Source organism: Salvelinus namaycush, chromosome 1, assembly GCF_016432855.1.
Source record: "Salvelinus namaycush isolate Seneca chromosome 1, SaNama_1.0, whole genome shotgun sequence".
Lineage (NCBI taxonomy): Eukaryota > Metazoa > Chordata > Actinopteri > Salmoniformes > Salmonidae > Salvelinus > Salvelinus namaycush.
Genome location: NC_052307.1, coordinates 11532155 through 11542028, shown reverse-complemented (window position 1 = coordinate 11542028; position 9874 = coordinate 11532155). Strand labels below are relative to the sequence as shown.

Below are 9874 nucleotides of genomic sequence, written 5' to 3'. Positions count from 1 at the left end.
TCGGGAGCAGGCAATGTTGAAAAGTAATCGTCAGACATGTTGTACTTTTCTTAAATGTATTTTTGTAAATGACTAAAACAATCAGACAACAGCCTCCCGGGTGGCGCAGTGGTCTAAGGCATTGCATTGCTAGCTGTGCCACCATAGACTCTGGGTTCAAGCCCAGGCTGTCGTAGCCGGCCGCGACTGGGAGGTCCATGGGGCGACGCACAATTGGCCTAGCGTCGTCCGGGTTAGGGAGGGTTTGGCCGCTAGGGATATCCTTGTCTCATCGCGCACTAGCGACTCCTGTGGCGGGCCGGGCGCAGTGCACGCTGACCAAGTCGCTAGGTGTATGGTGTTTCCTCAGACACATTGGTGCGGCTGGCTTCCGGGTTGGATGCACGCTGTGTTAAGAAGCAGTGCGGCTTGGTTGTGTTTCGGAGGACACATGTCTCTCGACCTTCGTCTCTCCCGAGCCCATACGGGAGTTGTAGCGATGAGACATGACAGTACCTACTAACAATTGGATACCATGAAATTGGGGGTAAAAAAAAAAAAATCTGACAAGATAATTACGTTTGAAAAAGGTTATGTTTTTGCTGTGAGCCAATGGGGTACACCTAGATGTCTCACAGGTTGTCTTTCCCGCAGGCGAGCGGGGCCACGACCTTCTATCTATTACCGACTGGGACTATAATCCAACTCGATATTCGCATCATAAGAAGGGATTCGCTTCGACCACGCCCACAAATTGGGGAAAACAAACATTATTTCCCATTGACCCCCATTGTACATTTTTATTGTGAGCCAATGGGGTAACAGGGTGTTTTCCCCACAGGTGGGCAGGGGCTGTGATGTTCTATCAAATAGGGGGTTGCCAGGTGATGTACAACGCCTCCTGGCAACCATTTTGGAAGACCACCCACCGCATCAACTCTTCAGACAACAACAGCTGCCTGGCTACTCCAAACTGCATGATAACAGTGCCTAAAACTAGTTGACCATCACCATGGTCAATTTCTGTGCAGTATTTGGCTGCTCTGACAAGGCAGGAAAGACAACAGGAAAAAAATATTTTTACAGATGACCTGCAATCATGAAACACCAAGGAGACCGTAAAATAGCCTCATTCTAATGAACCCTATAAAATAGCCTCATTCTAATGAACCCTCTTTTTCCAGCAGTAACCCACAGAACATAACTAAAACAAAACCCTCCAGCTGATAAAAAAGTAAAGAGAGCGCAGACAATTAAATATTGTCGGCTAGCGCTCATCAAGGTAAAAACTGTAGGCTGAGTTAGCTACCAAACAAAGGGCGAGCCAGGGAGTGAGGCACTAACTAGCCTTGTCAGCTAGCATATCACTGCAGAGGAAACTTCTGCCAGATATGAAATGTCAAAATGTGAGACAAAAGCAGCGACTCCAAGCATAGCAGGAACTCTGTTTCTACTGGTCCTGATCTTTTTGGAGAATCTGATGAAGACCAGGTGTTGTTAATGTTAGAGCATGCAGCTGAGGCAGGGATCACTTTTCCTTCTCAATTTGGAGCCCGAAGCAAGGCACCGAGAGCGCACTGGGGGTAGGGAAGCTTCAAGTAGGGAATGTTGATTGGTAATATGGCTAGCTAGTTAGTTTACTACTGAAAATACACCCTATAATGTCACTCCCTTCATAACTAGGTCACCTAATTTGCATAATTGGCCATGTGCATGTAATTGTGATGTACGCTGTAGGAGAGGGGAATAACGTCATGGGAGAGACAAAAAGTGAGCAAAAAACACCCTAAATATGTTTTGAACTATAAATGAAATTTCTTCTGTTGATTCTTGTTTTTTTTTATGTCACAATTCCAACCCTCTTCCTTTATCCGGGCTTGGGACCAGCAAAAGTGACCCAAAAGAGACACTCTGGCGGAGTTACTTAGTTTTTTAGTTTTGTTTTCTTAATTTGGTTTGGTTTTTAATCTTATGGTCCAATTAGGAGCCTACAACAAGTCACAGTAAAAAATTTAACCATAATATATATATATTTTTTTTTGTTACAATCTACATTAACAATCTAAATGGACCAAAAAGAGACAATCGAAAAAAAACTGTCAATGGCAATGTGAGAAAATTATGGTAACTAGTCTGGCCCTAATTCAGGTAAAAAATATATATTTTTATGTAAGCCAGGGCGGGATCAGCCAGCGGCGGCTTCCCGCATGCGTGATTAATTTGCAGTCTGGACACGGAGGGGTGAACATCCCCTGCTCTGACTGCAGCTGGGAGAGACTGCTGCGCGAGGACTGGGCCGCCTGTGAGTGCTTTGGGACAGGGGTGGGGCCCACGGCAGCACCCGCTGCTCATTGAGAAGAGTAGGAATGATGAGTGCTTTCACATCAGTCTCCTAAAGTCTCCAATAACACCAGAAAAAAGTCGCTAGATTTGTCGCTAGTCGCTTTTTTGAAAATGTGTTGCAAGAGGGGTCTGAATATTCGCTAAATTGGCAACACTGCCAGCAAGACTGCGCCCAGGAGGCTGACAGAGTGCATAGTCAACAAAGTTAGTTAATCTATAAATAGAATCCTCACTAATTGTGTGCAATAATGAAATCAAATAATGTTACGCCACTCCCCCTACCAATAAAGTTTCTCCCTAGATATTTCAGACATGTTGCCTATAGGCAGTTCATCAGCTGGAATTGGGTCTATCTGGGGCAGTACCATGGTGTGCCAATTCCAGCATGTGCAGTCAACGGGATATGAAATAGGTTCCCATATGAGAACATGCTCCACACAGGCATCAAGTTACCATTCAAATAATTCAAACATGTTTTAAACAACACTTCTACAAATATATTTTTATTTTATTTATCCAGGCAAGTCAATTAAGAACAAATTCTTATTTACAATGACGGCCTACCCCGGCTAAGCCCGGACGACGCTGGGCCAATCACAGCCGGATGTGATACAGCTTGGATTTGAACCAGGGACTGTAGTGATGCCTCTAGCACTGAGATGCAGTGCCTCAGTCCGCTGCACCACTCGGGAGCCCTGTTGTACCAATACTGATGCACTACTTTTGTCATGGGTCTTTTTTTGTTGTTGTCACATTCCACTTAATAATGATAGTTAATATACAATAATAACATTTTGAAATACAATAAATAATTGTATATATTTTTATAGATTTCTTTATGGATGATTGAGACGTGCAGCACTTGGTGTGAGGAGTTTCAAGGAGCCCAATGTCAGATGAACATAGTTTGCGGGCGGGTGTGTAGGTGTGGAGTGAGGCTTGCTACCGACCCAAAGTGCTGCTTACACTTATCCAATTATCTCAGCTAAGTAATGGGAAGTAAACAAGGACAGACGGTACAAGAGAACAACTCTGTAACAAAACCCTAATGAGAGGAACAGCTCTACTCTAGCAGACAGAAATCAGCATAGGTGATGCAGGTGTGTAGGTGGCAGTGCGACGTAAGAAGGCAGATGTTGAACTGAGGTGCTATTCAGGTTCGTAGAGGAAGAGGGAGCAAGAAAAATGAATTAGAATGTTACTCAAGTTCTCACGTATTGTAAAACATTTAGGCTTTGAATCATTATGACACCGCATGTTACCAATATGATAACAACAATGCTTCCTGCATGGAAAGACTGGTGTGAATGCAGGTGTTGATAGCAATGTGACATTAGAAGACTGATGTTGGATCAGATCAGATTCCTAGAGAAAGAGGGAGGGAGAAAGACAAAAAATAAATAATAATGTTTTATATAATGACTTGATAAAATATGAAGAAATGTTACCGTAGGTGGGTTTGGTCTTCACTCGTCCGCTCTTCTCATTGTAATGCAAGGCTGAAAGGTATGATCTAAAATAAAAAAGGATAAAAAAAGAAGCACAGGATACATTTGATGGGAAGGTGACAATTGACAGACAAACAATGGAAAAAGGGCTTTGATACACTTGACTACACTCTTACTTTGAAATGGCTTTACCAACCTTGCTTGCATTCCCTTGAAGGCGGTGTGCTTCGGCAAGAAGCGTAGCATCAGAAAGTGGTATTCCTCTAGCCCTGATGTCCGGTAGTCAGGGCATAGTTGTGAGATGTCCTTCAGGATCAAGGCCCCATGTAGAATATTCTCCATCCCCACTGCCAGAGTCTGGAATTAAATTTAAAAACAGAATGAACCATAATATTCTAAGAATATAAGGCTGTTCTGTAAAAACACATGTACTACATGTTAGATGTGGACACTTACAGTGCCTTCAGACCCCTTGACCTTTTCCACATTTTGTTATGTTACAGCCTTATTCTAAAATGGATTAAACCTTTTTTCCCCGCTCATCAATCTACACACAATATCCCATAATGACTAAGCCAAAACATGTTTTTAGAAAAACCTTATTTACATAAATATTCAGAGCCTTTGCTATGAGACTCGAATTTGAGCTCAGGTGCATCCTGTTTCCATTGATCATCCTTGAGATGCTTCTACAACGTAATTGGAGTCCACCTGTCATAAATTCAATTGATTTGACATGATTTGGAAAGGCACACACCTGTCTACATAAGGTCCCACAGTTGACAGTGCATGTCAGAGCAAAAACCAAGCCATGAGGTCGGAGGAATTGTCCGTAGAGCTCTGAGACAGGATTGTGTCGAGGCAAGAACACAGTGGCCTCCATCATTCTTAAATGGAAGAAGTTTGGAACCACCAAGACTCTTCCTAGAACTGGCTGCCCAGCCAAACTGAGCAATTGGGGGACAGTTCCTCTGTGAAGATGGGAGAACCTTCCAGAAGGACAACCATCTCTGCAGCACTTCAACACTCAGGCCTTTATGGAAGAGTGGCTTGATGGAAACCACTCCTCAGTAAAAGGCACATGACAACCCACTTGGACTCTCAGACCATGACAGACAATACTCTCTGGTCTGATGAAACCAAGATTGAACTATTATTCCTGAATGCCAAGCGTCATGTCTGGAGGAAACCTGGCACTATCCCTACGTTGAATCATGGGGGTGGCAGCATCATGCCGTGGGGATGTTTTTCAGCAGCAGGGACTGGGAGACTAGTCAGGATCAAGGAAAAGAGGAACGGAACAAATTACAGAGAGATCCTTGATGAAAACCTGCTCCAGAGCGCTTAGGACCTCATATTGGGGTGACAGTTCACCTTCCAACAGGACGGGACCTTGACCCACACAGCCAAGCCAGCGCAGGAGTGGCTTCGGGACAAGTCTCTGAATGTCCTTGAGTGGCCAAGCCAGAACCCAGACTTGAACCCGATCCAACATCTCTGATGAGACCTGAAAATAGCTGTGCAGCGACGCTCCCCATCCAACCTGACGGAGCTTGAGAGGATCTTCAGGGAAGAATGGGAGAAACTCCCCAAATACAGGTGTGCCAAGCTTGTAGCATCATACCCAAGAAGACTTGAGGCTGTAATCGCTGCCAAGGGTGCTTCAACAAAGTACTGAGTAAAGGGTCTGAATACTTATGTTAATGTGATATTTCCGTTTTTATTTGTAATTAAAATACATTTGTCATTATGGGGTATTGTGTTTAGATTGATGAGGGGAAAAAACTATTTCATCCATTTTAGCGTAAGGCTGTAATGTAGCAAAATGTGGAAAAGGTCAAGGGGTCTGAATATTTTATGAATGCACTGTAAATGTCTTATCTGAAAAATGTCCATGTTCAGGATCTTGTTGATTCTCTGTTCAACAGCAGTGAATGTCCCAAGTGAATGTCCCAAACTTCGCAGAATGGCCGGGACTGAGTGCTTGAGTGTTTTGATGGTGCCACTCTGCTCAACATCCCATGTCTTGAGGACTGCTGGCTTAAGGTGGTTATGCTGTTGATGGAAGAATGTGCTGCGGTGAATGGTGGCCACTTCCATCATACCAAGTATTCAGAGGACTTTTGTTGGCATACAACCTGACACCAAAATGGCAGCAGAAAGGACAGGTTATCTGCTGGCACCCTCCCGATCATAGGCTGGCTGTACCATTCCCTCACATGGTTGCAATACCTGGAGATCTGTGTGATGAGCGCTGTTCCTCTGGCTGTTTATATAGTCCCTGGACTCTCCTTACCACACCCAACACAGACTTGGATAAGCTTAATCAGTTGGGAATGGAACACAATGAACTTATTTTCCTTGTCCAGACTGGCTGAAGCCTCAGGCTCCCTGACAGTGAATAAAATATATGTTAGACATTATTATAACGTCAGACATTTTTACAGACTCTGTAGGGCAAACAAAGTTGTATTCACAATTCAAAATATTCACACCACTACTCACCCAATGAACACATCATCTCCCTTATCCTCAGCTGGGATGTAGTCCTCATCCTCCATGTCCTCTCCATTGTCATAGATTTCCTCGTTCTCCTCCTCTAAACCCAGGTCCAACTTTTTATCTTCAATTAATGTGCATTGCACAAATTGAGATTGTGCCATAGTGTTAATTGTTTGACAGCCTAGACATATTTCAGTATGTGTACACAAATTAAATCGTCTCAGGTTTTATGATAATAAATTATTGGTATTGACAGCTTTTTCACAATAACTGCCTGGTCATCAGGTGATGTGAGCAGTATAACATGTGACATATGAGAAGACAAAGGGACATAATATCAAATCTAAAGTAACTAGGGTAGATATATAAGATGATGACTCACCAATGCTTCTTGTATGTGGCATTAGTAATGACACCTGTGTGCCTTTATGAGACGGGCCAGTTGGTCCCAATGCATGTGATACGACCGGCACTTCAGATTGGAGAGGTACAGAGACTACACAAGAGGTCACTCAATACAAAAGGCTCATCCTAGACACTGGGTGCTAGACACTAGATGTGAGGGGATTTTTGGGGGAAAATATATACAATTATTTGAAAAATTGTCAGACCAGTAGATAGATTTAATCATCAATCAACATCAATTTACTGCCTATTTTCACAACAATTATTTATAATTGTACTATACTATGTGTTCTATGATTTGAATGTTCATGTGAATGATTTTATTTAGGCTTAGATAATTTTTTCCCCTTGGGGGATCAATAAAGTATATCTTATCTCACAGACTAATATATCATCCAAACGCGTATTGTATTTATAAAGACTAGCTACCATTTATCACATCATACAAGCCATATTATATAATATAACTAATATTGCTAATAATATGTTATATTATAGAGATGGATTTGGTTGTTACCTAATTGGCTTAAATAATTAGCTAGCTACGTAGCTTGTCAAATGCCCTAATTAGCCAGCCAGACCATTTTTGGCAGACTAATTTGGCAAACAAATTTGGTAGACAATTCTGGGTGCTCAACTTTTCGTATGCAATGCAATGATATTGGCCAAATTTTACTGTATTTTGTTGTGCTCAACTTTTGGTATGCATTGTAATTACATTGACCAACAGGACCATAGGCAAAAATAACTTTAGCTAGCTAGGCAAGTTAGAGAGGTGGCTGGCTGGCTCCCATGTCTCAATCCCAGCAATGTGTCGACATGTTTTTGGAACACAGTCACAAGTTGATAAGCTGGAAAAGCTTGCTAGCTAGCAGAGAGAGAGGGTATGACATGTTAGCTATGTTTTCTGGTCAAAAACATTGCAGGCAGTGTAGCCTTACTTGTATCGTTACTAGTATACAGATAGCAACCTTATAATAAAATGTCAATTAAATAGATAGAATAATCTACAAATGTTAGATAGATGATGGATAGATATCATTTATACAAAATGCATAGTTAGACATGAAGTGTAGAGTTTTACCACATGTAACTTACCCGGTTTATCTCCATCACTAATGACACTCGTGATGCACTGCTAGGTCGGTAGAAAACAGTTTCAGTCAGAGTCTCATTCCAAATCCTGCCTTCTACTGATTATAGCCATCAAAGCCACCACATACAGTAGACATGCCCGTGGTTCCCTTAACGTTACTCCAATCGGTTCGCTTCAACCGGTCCCACTTCAAAGCTAGCTCCATGTTTTTAGGCCACAAATTAGTTGTAAGTCTGTCATTGTGGGTATTACTGCAGCCAGGCTCTACCACTACCAAATGCACAGGAGAAGAGCAGATGCTGGTTTTTGCATGAATATAGCTATATGGTCTCTTCTTCGTGGATGTACATAGCAGCTCACCAGTGCCAAAACTTGGTTTGGAATGTAATTACATTTAGCATGGCTAGTAGCTAACGTTAGCCATCTAGAACCTGGTTTTAATGTCTATGGCTGGAACTAGCTAGGTAGCACCGGCTCTCCATATGACGTTGAGAAATAGTGCATTGTGGGTAGTTCCAAATATATCCGAAAATAGGTTAAGAAATATGTTACTAAGAATTTGACCACACTCTGATATTACTTTGGTGAGTAAAAACCTCATGCTTCCTACCCTTTAAACTGTATTTTTGTTCACAACATTTGCTAAAATAGGTACACGTATAACCCATGGTACACATTCTCTTGGGACATTCTTTGGGACCTCTTCATCTGCAGACAGGGTTTCACAGCTTTTTGCATCTGATGACCAGGGCCTAAAATGAACACCTGCCACCTGCCAAACGCGGGTAGATTTTGGCATTGGCGGGTAAGAATTTTTTATTCACCAGCCACATTGGTACATGGTAACACTCCGGGCTCTACAGTATGAGCATTTAATAAAAATAGTCAAGTATGACCACAAGTGCTTCAATGTGCTTCAACAAGTGCTTCAACACTCCTTCCGTGACCTCCAACTGCTCTTAAATGCAAGTAAAACTAAATGCATGCTCTTCAACCGATCGCTGCCCGCACCTACCCGCCCGTCTAGCATCACTATTCTGGACGGTTCTGACTTAGAATATGTGGGCATCTACAAATAACTAGGTGTCTGGTTAGACTGTAAACTCTCCTTCCAGACTCACATTAAAACTTATTATGGCTTATATCCCACTAACGGGATCGATATGACAACAGCCAGTGAAAGTGCAGGGTGCCAAATTCAAAACAACAGAAATCTCATAATTAAAATTCCTCAAACATACAAGTATTTTACACCATTTTAAAGATAAACTTGTTGTTAATCCCACCACAGTGTCCGATTTCAAAAAGACTTTACGACGAAAGCACACCAAACGATTATGTTAGGTCTGCACCTAGTCACAGAAAAACACAGCCATTTTTCCAGCCAAAGAGAGGGGTCACAAAAAGCAGAAATAGAGATAAAATTAATCACTAACCTTTGATGATCTTCATCAGATGACACTCATAGGACTTCATGTTACACAATACATGTATGTTTTGTTCGATAAAGTTCATATTTATATTCACAAATCTCAGTTTACATTGGCGCGTTACGTTCAGTAATGTTTTCCTTCCAAAACATCCGGTGATTTTACAGAGAGCCACATCAGTTTACAGAAATACTCATCATAAATGCTAATGAAAATACAAGTGTTATACATGGAACTTTAGATAAACTTCTCTTTAAAACTTCTTTGAGACTGGGGGTCAGTATTGAGTAGCTTGGATAAAAAGGTGCCCAGAGTAAACTGCCTGCTACTCAGTCCTAAAAACTAGAATATGCATATAATTATGATGTCTGTGAGTATAACAGAACTCATATGGCAGGCAAAAACCTGGGAAAAAATCCAACCAGGAAGTGGGAAATCTGAGGTTTGTAGTTTTTCAAGTCATTGCCTATCAAATATACAGTGTCTATGGGGTCAAATTGCGCTTCCTAAGGCTTCCACTAGATGTCAACAGTCTTTAGAACCTTGTTTGATGCTTCTACTGTGAAGGAGGGGGGAATGAGAGCTGATTGAGTCAGGGGTCTGGCAGAGTGCCACGAGCTCAGTCTCGCTTGCTCCCGTGAGAATTAGCTGCGTTCCATTGCATTTCTACA

At 42.0% G+C, this 9874-nt stretch overlaps 1 long non-coding RNA gene across 2 annotated transcripts; it reads right to left on the bottom strand.

The window, feature by feature from the left end:
• Nucleotides 1-2954: 2954 nt before the first annotated feature.
• Nucleotides 2955-8208, bottom strand: LOC120047794. Of its 2 annotated transcripts, none has more exons than XR_005476936.1 (7): nt 7776-8208; nt 6655-6824; nt 6276-6393; nt 6003-6161; nt 3967-4127; nt 3771-3835; nt 2955-3687 (listed from the first exon to the last, which is right to left on the bottom strand). It is a non-coding gene; the product is annotated as an uncharacterized LOC120047794 (long non-coding RNA). The 2 variants fall into 2 exon arrangements; XR_005476939.1 differs by having other exon boundaries at nt 6276-6369.
• Between the last annotated feature and the right edge of the window lie 1666 nt (nt 8209-9874).